The sequence below is a fragment of the Myotis daubentonii genome, chromosome 2 (assembly GCF_963259705.1).
Source record: "Myotis daubentonii chromosome 2, mMyoDau2.1, whole genome shotgun sequence".
Classification (NCBI taxonomy): Eukaryota; Metazoa; Chordata; class Mammalia; order Chiroptera; family Vespertilionidae; genus Myotis; species Myotis daubentonii.
In genome coordinates, this window is record NC_081841.1 from 122,914,630 (window position 1) to 122,927,486 (window position 12,857).

General features: G+C 42.3%; 1 protein-coding gene across 5 annotated transcripts in view; it reads left to right on the plus strand.

Moving 5' to 3' along the window:
* Nucleotides 1-12,857, plus strand: part of STARD13 (StAR related lipid transfer domain containing 13) — a 312,838-nt gene that overhangs the window by 262,813 nt on the left and 37,168 nt on the right. The gene's annotated exons all lie outside the window — the stretch shown is intronic.

The window sequence follows — 12,857 nt, forward strand, 5'->3', positions numbered from 1 at the left end:
CCCCACTATCTGCCCTTACCCCCTCGCCACTGTCCTCATCCATAGGTGTACGATTTTTTTCCAGTCTCCTCCTGCACCCCCCAACACCCCTTGCCCCCCAAGAATTGTCAGCCCACTCCCTTTCTATGCCCCAATTCTATTATATTCACCAGTTTATTCTGTTCATGAGATTATTTATTCACTTGATTTTTAGATTCACTTGTTGATAGATAGGTATTTGTTGTTCATAATTTTTATCTTTACCTTTTTCTTCTTCTTCCTCTTCTTAAAGGATACCTTTCAGCATTTCATATAATACTGGTTTGGTGGTGATGAATTCCTTTAGCTCTTTATCTGACCTTCAATTCTGAATAATAGCTTTGCTGGGTAAAGTAATCTTGGTTGTAGGTTCTTGCTATTCATCACTTTGAATATTTCTTGCTACTCCCTTCTGGCTTGCATAGTTTCTATTGAGAAATCAGCTGACAATCATATGGGTACTTCCTTGTAGGTAACTGACTGTCTTTCTCTTGCTGCTTTTAAGATTCTCTCTTTGTCTTTTGCTCTTGGCATTTTAATTATGATGTGTCTTGGTGTGGTCCTCTTTGGATTCCTTTTGTTTGGGGTTCTCTGCGCTTTCTGGACTTGTAAGTCTATTTCTTTCACCAGGTAGGGGAAGTTTTCTGTCCTTATTTCTTCAAATTGGTTTTCAATATCTTGCTCTCTTCTTCTGGTGCCCCCATAATTTGGATGTTGGTATTCTTGAAGTTGTCCCAGAGGCTCCTTACACTATCTTCATATTTTTTGGATTCTTTTTTATTTTTGCTTTTCCGGTTGGGTGTTTTTTGCTTCTTCGCATTTCAAATCTTTGACTTGATTCTTGTGATCCTCTAGTCTGCTGTTGGATCTCTGTATAATATTCTTTATTTCAGTCAGTGTATGCTTAATTTCTAGTTGGTCCTTTTTCATATCCTCGAGGATCTCACTAGATTTATTGAGGATCTCACTAAATTTATCGGCGGTTTCTAGAAAATTCTTGAAAAACCTTATAACTGTGGTTTTGAACTCTATATCCAGTAGTTTGCTTTCCTTCATTTCTGTTATTTGTGACCTGTTTCTTTGTCTCCACATTTTGGCTGCTTCCCTGTGTTGATAGAGTGGCTTTCTGTGCTAGGTGTGCTATAGGGCCCAGTGATTAAGCCTCCCCAAATACCTGAGGTGGACACTCCTGGTGCACCCCTTTGTGGGTTTTGTGCACAGTCTAGTTGTAGTTAAGCCTTGATTGTTGTAGTTATCACTGGGAGGAATTTACCTCCAGGCCAATTGGCTGTGAGAATCAGCTGTGTCTGTGGTGGGAGAACTTCTGTGCTGGAGACACCCTTATGGGGAAAGACTTTGTGGTGGGAGAACTTCTGTGCTGGAGACACCCTTATGGGGAAAGAATTGCTTCAGTGGGGCTTTGGAGCTCACTGAGTCTGCCCCCTGATTGTGTCCCTTATGGATCTGAGGAGTTGTAATCTGGATGGTCCCACTCTGACCACTGGGTACACTGGCTCTTGGATCTCTAAGGAGGTGCTAATTTAGCCTCTGCCTGAGGCTACCCAGCAGGAGCTACAGAAAGATCTGCAGATTCCTCTTCTTTGTTTGGGGTTTGGGGGTGCCCAGATGAGGTCCGGCTGTGAAGCAATGCAAGCTGCTGTGGGGCCTTGGGCCTTCTTTTGGATGTTCTGGGTCTCTCTGACCCAGCTTCAGTTTGTTAGGTAATTTTAGATTGCAAAGGGCCAGGCCATTCATATGCAAAAGCCTCTGTGCACAGCTTGGGTGGGGTGGGGTCTCAGGGAATCAACAGGATGGAGAAAACAGCTATGGCTGATCCTCAGCCCTCCCCTAAGAGGCCCCGGGTCTCAGTGTCTGGCGGTAATCGCTGCAAGCACCTCTGAGAGAATTCCGCCCTCGGGTTCCGCTCGATGCCAGACAGTCCAGTTTCTCCCTGTATGAGTCTGGGTCCCCAGAGACTCACCTGGAACTTGAGTTCAGAGCAGTCAGGAGCTTGAGACTCCCTCCCAATTGAAAAAGACAACCGCGTTCCTCAGTTGCTAGCCCTTTCTGTGTGGGCCTCCGTACCTCTGCACTTTACTTCCACACCTCCTCTGAGTCTCAGTGTGCTTTTCTCTTTCCTTTTAGTTGTAGAATTTCCACTCAGCCAGCCTTCCTGTGGTTCTGGATGATGTCCGTTTTGTCTTTTAGTTGTATTTTTGAAGTGGTTGTGCAAGGCAGCAATTTCCAGTGTTTACCTATGCCGCCATCTTGGTTTCTCCCCCATGATTTATTTAATACTAGAGGCCCAATGCACTAAATTCATGTGACAGTAGGCCTTCCTTCCCCTGGATGCCAGCACCAGCTTCCCTCAGGCTGCTGGCAGTCGGCCTCCCCCACCCCACCCCACCCCCGCTCCCCCCACCTGCACCTGCCTTGGCCTGGCACTGCCTGCGTCAGCCACCACTTCTCTTCCCCCTCGATTGATAGCCCTGCCAGCCAGTGGCCTGGGCCTCCCTCTGCGGGATGATCATGGGGTGATGGCATTCCCCCCATCCCCCTGCCAACCAATTGCATCGCACCCGCCTTGGCTGGCCTGGCGCCGGTGGGTGTCATAGCATGGTTGTATGGACAGTCATTCTGCTGTTAGGCCATTCAGTCAACTTGCATATTACACTTTTATTATTATAGATCTTCATGGACGTTTATCTCTGGATTTCTGACAGTGAATGAGTCATAAATCTTGTTGCTCTACTTTGCATTTTCTTCTCATTTGGTTTTGTCTGAAGAGTATGGTGAATTGATCAAAAAAAGAAAAAAAATAGTCTAGATGAGAATAGTGAAGCCTCATTCATACTTAGTTATGAGTTGTGCACTTTTCTCATACATTAAATACCACTTGTAAAGCATGGGGAAAAATGAAATCATACCTGCCTTCCCACAAGATAACACCATAAGATTTTCTCCTTGCAGGAGATTCAAGATTACTTTCCTCCTCGGGGAGAGTTAGAGGGAGAATGTGTTCTCAATCTTGGCCACAAATCTCATTGAAAGATTTGTAAAACCCAGCCAAGAGGCATTTCAGGAGCCAATGGACACCAGCTGTCCCCCTGCCTCTGGCTTCACGCTCCTCCCCAGGCAGCATTGCAAATGGCATATTCCTGCTTCTGAGCAGGCAGACCCAGCCACTTGGCTCTAGCTAACTTTAATGGAATATAACTTCTGAATCTCTATGTAACTATGGATTAGCTGCCTCTTTCATCTGTGGACTCATGTGGGCTCCTTCCCAGTGTAAAGATACGGTCAAATTTCTCTTTTAAAACAAAACCAAACAAAAAATCAACCTTCTTTTTGCAGTGTCTGCTTGGCATTTGTCTCTGAGGAAGATATAATTTCAGCTAAGAATGTTCTCTTTTTTATTTAAAAAATAAACATTAGAGCTTCATCTAAATGGAAAACAAGGTACATGCAAGCACTACTTGTTCTCAGAAAAATGTTTCTTAAGTATTTACCATAAAATCTCCATTTGCTTTATGACAACATTGAAATTCCCTAATTATGGTTAGTGTTTATGTGGTATAACTCATAACTTAGAGACGGGAAACTCCAAAAGGCTCTGTGTTAAATGAGGAAGGAGAAGGACACATATGTACCCAGGACTCTTACCTAAGATTTCCCATGAGAGAAAGAGAGGCCTCCAAATAAGTTTCTAATTTAAATTATAGTTATCATAAAGCTCTCTGACATTGTGACCAAGGTGGACAACAACACAGAAACCATGACTGATTGCCCTCTTGCAGCAGCATCTCCTGGCCTGGTGCCATCTGCGTTTCCAAGGAGCTGCAATTTTCAAGAGGCTTGGTCTCTATCCCCACTGCTTTTCATGCCCCTGTATCTCCCAGTAAATAAGACACCTCCGGGCAGCTTCCCACAGTAGAGTCACATAAGATAAAAATTACATTTCATTACAGCATTTATGTACCTGGAGAGTGTTATTGTCTTGAATTGAAGATAATTGCATGTGAATGTCCTAGAACCATAGGTTGTTTGATTTGGAAAGGATCTTCCATCTTTTCCAACCTCCAAGACACTTCATGATTTACTTTTTAGAGCATCCCTCACAAGTCACTCAACCTTTGCTTGTAAGCATCTAGACATGATGTGTTCACTACACTGCAAGGCAATTTGTTTTATTCTAATCACGGAAGCTAAAAGCTGATTCATTGTAAAGTTGCCTATCTGATTCCAGCTATTTTCTCTGAAGAAGCACAGAATTCAGATTTCTCCTTTCATACAGCAACCACTTAGCACTGTCCTCTACACTGAGGGTCAGCCAATTATTCCCCCAGTTTTGTAAAGAAAGTTGTGTTTCTTACTGGTGGGGAGAGGTCCTTGTCCCCACCTCTTGCTCGTGGGAATGGATTTCTTGTGATATCCCAAGAAAAAGAATTTTCAGAGACTTAAGAGGAAATATTGAAGAAAGCTTCATTTCTGTGGAATCAAACACCTGACTTTCCAAAGTCCCATTTCCCTTTGCCCTGCCATAAAAGAAGTGTTGCTGTGGCTTCAATAGGGCTAAATTAGAGCCATTGTCCAGAGTTTCCTTTCCATGTTGGAGCAATCCAATACAGCATCAGGCTAGCTTAGCTTGTGTTCCCCACTTCAGTCCACTAGTCCATTGAATGGGGGGTCTGCATGGCCATGGGCTATGGACAAATGCAAGAGAGCCAAGAACTACAAGAGAGAGCAAGCTCCTTTGTTTTGGGGATTATGTATTGCCCAATTTTCAAAGTGTTGCAGTGATCCTACCCATTCTGGTCTGACCAACAATCTCTGTTCCCAGGTGTAACTGACAGGAAAGTACCTTCCCTATGTCATCCCAACTTCACAGAGCATGCATCTATCTCCTCTTTGTTGGACCCCTTCCTTCAGTGTTTTGCAGGGAATGGGCCAGTGGTTTCCTAGAGAGTGTGAAATTGCAGCTTCCTAGTGAAGCTGCCCAAATTACATGCCTATAATGTCTGGCTTCCCTTTGCTCCCTTTTTATTATTAACTAGAGGCCTGGTGCACGACATTTGTGCACTGGGGGTGGGGGTCCCCTCTGCCTGGCCTGCACCCCCTCACAGTCCAGGACCCCTCAGGAGATGTCCACCTGCTGGCTTCCATAAGCCGGCAGTCAGACATCCTTCTTGCAGTCCGGGGCTCTCGCAGTCCAGGACCTCTCGCTCCTTACCACCTACCTGCAACAGAGGCAGGAGAGGCTCCCACCACCACCTCTATGCTTGCCAGCAGTGAGCCCAGCTTCTGGCTGAGCAGCACTCCCCCTGTGGGAGCGCACAGACCACCAGGGAGCACCTCCTGCATTGAACGTCTACCCCTGATGGTCAGTGTGCTTCATAGTGACTGGTTGTTCTACCGTTTGGTCAATTTGCATATTAGGGTTTTATTATATAGGACTAGAGACCCGGTGCACAAAAATTTGTGCACTCGGGGCAGGGAGTCCCTCAGCCCAGCCTGCGCCCATTCACAGTCCAGGACCCCTTGGGGGATGTCCACCTGTCAACTTAGGCCCACTCCCTAGGAGATCAGGCCTAAGCTTCCAGTCAGACATCCCTCCAGCAGCCAGGGAGCCCTTGGGGATATCCGACTAAAGGCTTAAGCCCCAACGGATCAGGTCTAAACCGTTAGTTGGACATTCTTAGTGCTGCCACGGAGGTGGGTGAGGCTCCTGGCACCACCACTGCGCTGGTCAGCCATGAGCCAGCTTCTGGCTGAGTGGCACTCCCCATATGGAAGTGCACTGACCACCAGGGGGCAGCTCCTGCATTGAGCATCTGCCCCCTGGTGGCCAGTGCACATCATAGCAACCGGTCATTCTGCCGTCTAGTCAATGTGCATATTAGCCTTTTGTTATTATTATATAGGATGTTCCTATTTCCCCCCTTTTGCCCCCTCTACCCAGCTCTTGCCCCCCACTTCTCTCTTGCCATCACCATACTGTTGTCTGTGTGTCCATGGGTTGTGCATATATTTTCTTTGGCTAATCCCTTCTTTAAATTCACTTCTTTAAATTTGTATTTTCAGATAAGTGCTTATAACTGCACTATTATATATTTTCTATTATATCATTTAGAATTAAGATATTTTTTAATTGAACCCTTGTAAATTTTAGTGCAATTTAATAAATTATGCTAGAAGCAATTAGGAGATTTTTCATGTAATGCAGATACATTTCGATTAATATTTTATTAATTTTTAAATTTTTTAATATTTTAATTTGAAATAATATCATACATCTAAAAAAACTATAAAATACTACAGCATATTATATGTATCCTTCACCCAATTTCTTAGGTGTTAATAATTTAAACATCACCATTATACAACTAACAGAATTTGGAATATATTTTTCTTATAATCTCTTTAATGTTACTTAATCCATTTACTTTGTTTTTGTTAATCTTCACCCAAGGATATTTTTCCATTGAATTTTAGAGAGAGTGAAGGGAAAGGGAGAGACACATTGATTGGTTGCCTCCTGCACATGCTTTGATAGGGACTGGGGATCAAGCCAGCAACTGAGGTACATTGACTGGAATCGAACCTGGGACCCTTCAGTCCACGGGCTAATGCTCTATCCACTGAGCAAAACAGGCTGCAGCTTAATTTATTTACTTTTAATCTATATGTGTCTTTATATTTAAAGTGGGTTTTGTTTTTGATTCACCCTCATAATCTATCCTTTAATTGGTGCATTTTTGCCACTGACTTTCAGAGTGCTTACTGATAGAGTTACTACCATATCAGGCGGCTTCTGGGTCTTCTGGGTCCCGCCCTGCCTTGCCTTTTTTTCTTCTTTGTTTCTAAGACATTTCAATTTATTTAAAAGAAGCCAATATACAGGATATAAAGGGTATGATATTTACAACAGTACAGTAAATAGGTTGGTTTCCCGGTAGGATCAGTAGTCTTTCAGTGAGTATTAACCCCCTTTCCCCTTGATGCTCGACCCAGCTGGCAGACAAACAGCAACAGTGGGGTGGGATGGGACTGCAGGATAGAAAGTCTCCCTGAAGGGATTAAAAATCACATAGATGCCAAAATGTCTACAAAGGGGTCTTGGGGGTGAGGGGTGCCTCTTCCGCATTCCTTTGAGGGCTTGGCAGCAGGAATGCTGAGGGATTTGGCCCAAGCTAACACACGACCCACCCTCAGCCTGTAAATCTTTCACCCATGGAATATTCCCTTCCCGAGAGAATCAGCCCTAATCCCTCAGCCAGTGCCTGGAGGAGCCGCCCAGACCGTGGGCACAGCCAGGAATGTGGACATTTCATGGCATTTCCACTCCCACTCCAGCTGCCTAACAACTCTGCACTGCTCCCCTCGCCCACCTCCCCCATCACTCCATCAGGACACTGTGCACAGGAGGGTACAGTGGTTTTCCCATGCACATTGGGAACTGGCTGTTTCTGTTTTCTGGAGTAAAAAGGTTCCTGTGGGTCGGGTAAAGTCTGCTTGGCAAGAAGTTCTGTAACAGAGCCACTGACCACACCCCCCTCCTCTGGGCATGGAGCAGTTCCGGCCCTCAGAGCTCATCTCTCCAGCAGAACTGAAGGGAAGACCATGTGTACCCTTCTGTCCCTCACCCTTCACATGCCCAGAACCATCAGTGTCACACTTCCTAATTCCTATCACTGTATTTCATTAGTTCCATACTGTTTTACTAATCATGAATCTAAACAGATTGGTTCAAAAAGAGATCCTTCTATTTTTAAAGTAGCTGGGGCTTCTGGGGGAAGGCCTTGCCTTACAGCCTGGACCCGCTGATGAGCGGATCCCGGGCCCCAAGGCAAGACTTGCTGCAGGGGCTTCTGGGGGTGGGCCTTGCCTTGCAGCCTGGACCTGCTGATGGGCAGTTCCCAGTCCTCAAGACAAGACCTGCTGCTGGGGGAGGGCCTTGCCTTGCAGCCCAGACCCTCTGATTTGCGGTTCCCAGGGCACAAGGCAACACTGGCTGCTGAGGCTTCTGGGGGCAGTCCACACTGGGGTGCCTGGCCAGTCTGGGTGAGGGGCTGAGGGCTGTTTTTAGGCTTCCCGCACCCCGTTTAGGGTAGGTGTCCCCACTGGGTGCCTGGCCAGCCTGGATGAGGGGCTGATGGCTGTTTTTAGGCTGCCCGCACCCCCTTTAGGGTGGGGGTCCACACTGGGGTGCCTAGCCAGTCTGGATGAGGGGCTGAGGGCCATTTTCAGGCTGGCGGGTGACTGAAGCTCCCAACTTCTCCTTTTTTTTTTCTTTTCTTTTTTTTTTATTCTGGGATTTATTTACCTTCTATGGCTGTCACTGGAACTGAGAGCTGGCTTTAGCTCTGAGGCCGGCTCCAGCTTGAGGCCTCGGCTGCTGAAAGCAGGTTATATGGGCTTTGTTTAGCTTCTATAATTGCAACATTGGTGCATCTGGAGATCAGAGCTGGGCTGCCGCAGGCCAGGAACGTTGGCTTCCTCCATCACAGGAGCAAGCAAGCCTCCTGTTTGCTTCAGCTGCCTGGCTGCCGGCCGCCATCTTGATTGGCAGTTAATTTGCATATCCTGCTGATTAGCCAATGGGAAGCATTTGTGGGTATGGTCAATTTGCATCTTTCTCTTTTATTAGTGTAGATAACTAGCTAATTACAAGATAACAGTTGTACTGGAACAGAGTCATGCCTTTTTTTTTTGCTTCAAGAGCAGAGTCGACTAGTTGTGACAGAGAGTACAGAGCCTGTAAATCTATAACATTTACTATCTGACACTGTACAGAAAGTTTTAATATCTATGCACAATCTAGAACAGTTTCTCAAACTCTGTGGTGAGTGACTGTTGTTTTTGATTTCCAGTGTGCTACTGGCTGAGGTACTTTAAAATTCAATACAAATGAATTAATTATTAGAAATATGAAATTAAAAAAGAGTTATGGAAAATAGAAGTCTAAATGTCTTATTATTAGACTTAATAGACACAAACTTGCATTCTGATAAATACAATAAAAACAAATAAAATAAGGAGTACACAAGAATTATAAAATTCACATTTTTTAGTGAAAGTATGCATATAGGTAACTAATATAAACAATTCTAATTGCACTTATAATGTTTTTGTTGTTCAGCTGTCACAATTAAGCAAAAAGGTTACTTTGAGATAGCAATTCCCCATATTAAATGCCTGTACTCAGACTTTGATTAGACATTATGACTGTATTTATGACTTTGAGTTTCTTATCTAGTTTAGGTTGAATTGACAACACTACTCACAGGAAGGAATGTATATCTAAAATGTTTTTTTGTTTTAATACTAATCATTATGAAGAGACCAGTCTCACAGAGTATGTTGACTGGAATAAAAAAAAAAAGAGAGAGGTTTGAAAATAAAGCTGAAGATATTCCTTCTTACCTTTTTTCAAAATGAAATAAATGTTTCTATATTTTCAAATTTCATCTTTAATCCTCCATCACTAGCCAATTCCAACAATTATCTTTTTGTAAAACAATGGCTCCTGCACATTATACACTTTGAGTTATGGTAGATAAACCAATCTTAAAGTGTACACAATCGTAATGTGGAGCTACTGTGCACAACACCCAGAATTGTAACAGGTGTCCACTGATCACAAACTTGGATAGCCTGGCCTTCCCAAATGGTGACAAACATTTTAATGCTTATTCTCAAAGTCTGTACTTATTTCAGTGAAGACTGGTTTTGGGAATGGCAGCCTCTTGACCACACTTTGAGTAACACTTCTGTAAAGTTCCTCCTTTCTAAACCAAACTATTCATTCTTTCAATCATCCTTCACATTCTGATTACCCTTCTCTCAAAATGTACCCCTTCCCATGTGCCTCTTAAAATGTGGCAATTAGAACATAAGCTTACTGTTCCTGAGGTGTGTGACCAGTGCACAACACAGTGGGGCTCCAGCCTTCTGAATATTTTTTAATATGTTTTTACTAATTTTTAGAGAGAGAGGAAGGGAGAGGGAAAAAGAAACAGCCTTGGCTTACTCCTTCACACTCCCTACTGGGGATTGAGCCTGCAATCTGGGCATGTGCCCTGACCAGGAATTAAACCTGCAACCTCTTGGTGCATGGGACGATGTTCAACCAACTGAGCCACACCAGCAAGGGCTTGAGATCCATGCTTTTGGTCATGCATTCTAGAGTTGGTGACTTAGTTTGGTAGCCATATTGCATGGTTGATTCACATTAAATTTGCTACAACTCCCAAAGTTATGAATAGCAACTGCTGTTAAACCAAGTCTGTTCCATCTTAGATATCTTATGGTTGATTTTTAAAGTTAGGTCCTTATATTTTACTTCATGAAATGTCATCTTATTTAGGTTATTTTCTATTCAGTTAAGATCTTTATACATCTCCATGTTGCCTGTCTCTAACAATGATAATTACTTTTATCTTGCACTTTAAGGTTTATATGGTATTTTCACATAAAATCTCATATGGGTAAATTGACTTACCATGCTTGATGTGCATTATTATCATTTCCATTTTAGAAAGAGAAAATTGAGTCTCAAAAAGGGTGCCTTGCTCATGATCACTTAGTGAATTACCTTGTATCATCATCATATTTTAAAAACATGAGTTGTACTGGCTCATTCAAGTTATTCTTAAAGTAAGCATAATTTTGAGGCATCCTCCAGACATCATTCCTTAGTTGTGTTCAGTCTTTGGATCACACTCTGTGGTGGGGTTACTCAACCAGTTGCTAATAAAACTCTCTGTAGCATCCAGCACAGTTAGCCATCTCTGGCATAACCACATCAGGAGAGCCTTTATCAGCTCCCTTGCCAAAATCCAGATAGTCTATGTCCATAGTATTTTCATGATATTAAACCATTAAGATAGGTGAATAAAGTTAGTTTGGTGTTTCTTTTTCTCACAAATTCATATGATTCCTAGACATTTCCATTTTGCATTTCTAAATGATCAAACTATTTGTTTTTAGCCTGAAAAAATTATCAACCCGATGAAATCTGATTGCTTCGTAACCAATAAGAACAATTCCACAAGTATTATTATTGAGGAGTTTGCTATATGCCTGGCAGTCTGCTGCCCCAGGAGTGTATAAAAGTTAAACTCTAGTATAGTATGTTTTTCATACTGTGGATCATGGCCCATTAATGGATTGTCAAATAAATGTGGTGGTCACAAACAACATTTTTGTTGCTGTTAAATCTTCACCTGAGGATATTTTTTCCATTGATGTTTTAAAGAGAGTGGGTGGAAGGGAGGAAGAAAGAGAGAGAGAGAGAGAGAAAAAACACATTGATGTGAGAGAGGCACATCATTTAGTTGCCTCCTGCACGTGTCCCAACTGGGTCCAGGGATCAAACCTGCATCCCAGGTACATGCCCTTGACCAGGAATCAAACCCACGACCCTTCAGTGTGTTGGCCGACACTCTAACTACTGAGCTATGCCAGCCAGGGTACAAACAACATTTTTTTAAAAAGGAAACAGACTAAATTAGATTATAAAATATCAGAGTACAGCTAAATGAAATAAGTCAGACAGAGAAAGACAAATACCATATGATTTCAACAGAGAACAAACTGATGGAGATGAAGGCATGGATAATAAAAGTGAAGGGGAATAAGAAATACAAACTTCCATCTATAAAATAAATAGGTTATGGGGATGTACATCACAGGGAAAATAGTCAACAATAAATATTATAATAACTTTGTAACAACAGATGGTTACTAAACTTATGGTAATCAGATTGTAAAGTGTATAAATGTTTAATCATTATACTGTACACTTAAAACTAATGTAATATTATATGTCAATATTATACTTTAATAAAATATATCAGGATAATAATAGCCTGATTGATTGATTGATTATAATATCTATGTGTGCCTTGAGTTGTGATAGAAAATGTATTTCTTATTACATGTTACTATCAATGGTTTGAAAGAGCCTGCATTAGAGGAAAACAAAGATACAGAATCAGGTCAATTTCCTTTGGCACATACTGTGGTAAAGGGAAGGTTCTAAAAGAGAATGGATGTTTTTTTCTTTTTTTTGTTTATGTTTACTGTCGGTTTTTGTTTGTTTGTTTTGGTTCAATCTATACTGAAAAAAATTTCCTGAACTGTTTGACTTTTTTCCAGTAAGTCACCACTTTTCACATGCCTTTGTTGGGTTGTAATTACCTTCCTGTTGCCCAAAGCTAGTATAATAAGTTCTTAGAGCTTAGCAGACATGGGCAGGCTTTCCACTCCCAGTCCACAGTGCCCAGCTTGGCATCTTTTCTTAACCAAAATAAAGGAGTCCTTATCAAATACTATGTGGTTTACTAGCATCAGTAACCAAGTTTGGGCTAGCTTGAGAGAGCTCATTGGAGCCAGCACTAAATATTATAGTTTCTGTTTTAAAATATCTATAATTTCTTTAGAAGCATATCCTTCTTTTGCCTTCTCAAAAACTATTTGCTGAAAGGGCTTTTTTTCAAAATGCTTACTTAATGTCAACTTCCCATCACTAGATTCCTGAAATGTGATATGAAAATCCAGAATGCAACCCTCAATCTATCATGGTGCCTGATATATAATGGCCCTCAGAGGTCAGGTTTTATTGTATTAATCATAGGGGGAAAGGAAGTAGAAAATGCTACTAAGTATAATTTTGTGTCATCATCCCAGATGACTTGCCTTTTTTCCACTTGTACAACTTTTTAAATTTTTTTTGCCAAACCTTTATACAACTATTTTTAAAACTCAAAGCTAATTTTCCACAGTGTCCCCAAAGCTATGGAATTCTTTGTTAATAGTACCTTGGTTTTATACTTTCT